This window comes from Octopus bimaculoides, chromosome 17 (genome assembly GCF_001194135.2).
Source record: "Octopus bimaculoides isolate UCB-OBI-ISO-001 chromosome 17, ASM119413v2, whole genome shotgun sequence".
Taxonomy (NCBI): domain Eukaryota; kingdom Metazoa; phylum Mollusca; class Cephalopoda; order Octopoda; family Octopodidae; genus Octopus; species Octopus bimaculoides.
Window position 1 is genome coordinate 46,502,060 of NC_068997.1, and position 671 is coordinate 46,502,730.

Here is a 671-nt window from a genome sequence, read left to right on the forward strand (position 1 = left end):
ATGTAAATATATATATATTTATATATACATATATATATATATGTATGTATACATATATATATATATATACACACATACACACACACATAAGCATACATATAAATGTATGATACGATTATACACGCATGTATCTTGATAAACACACCTGTACACTGACACATTGGTAAACAAAGTAACGCGCATGCGTGCGTTCATGCCGCGCGTGTATATATGTATATACATAGATACAGACATGCATACATATACATATACACAAACACCAACATACACTACATTAGTATCTTTATGCATACGTATATGTATATATGCGTGTGTGTGTGTGTGCGTGTGCGCGTGTGTGTATGTGTATATATATATATACATACATACATACACACACACACACGTATATATATATATAAACACAAACACATCTAGCTAGTAGACTGTTTAATAAGTTGATCGGCTCTGCTGAAAAGAATCGTTGTTCTGTGACGGCACTATAAATTCATAGAGTCTTGAGCCATTATCTCACCTGCCATCACCCATCTACTGTCAGAAGTGGGTCAGATGATGGGATTTAGGTCAAGTCCTTAATTCAAGACCTTGTTCTTTGTTATTTGTTCCTCGACGATCTATTTGGGCGGTTGACATGCATGATGATGCTAAATAAAGCAGGCACTATATATATA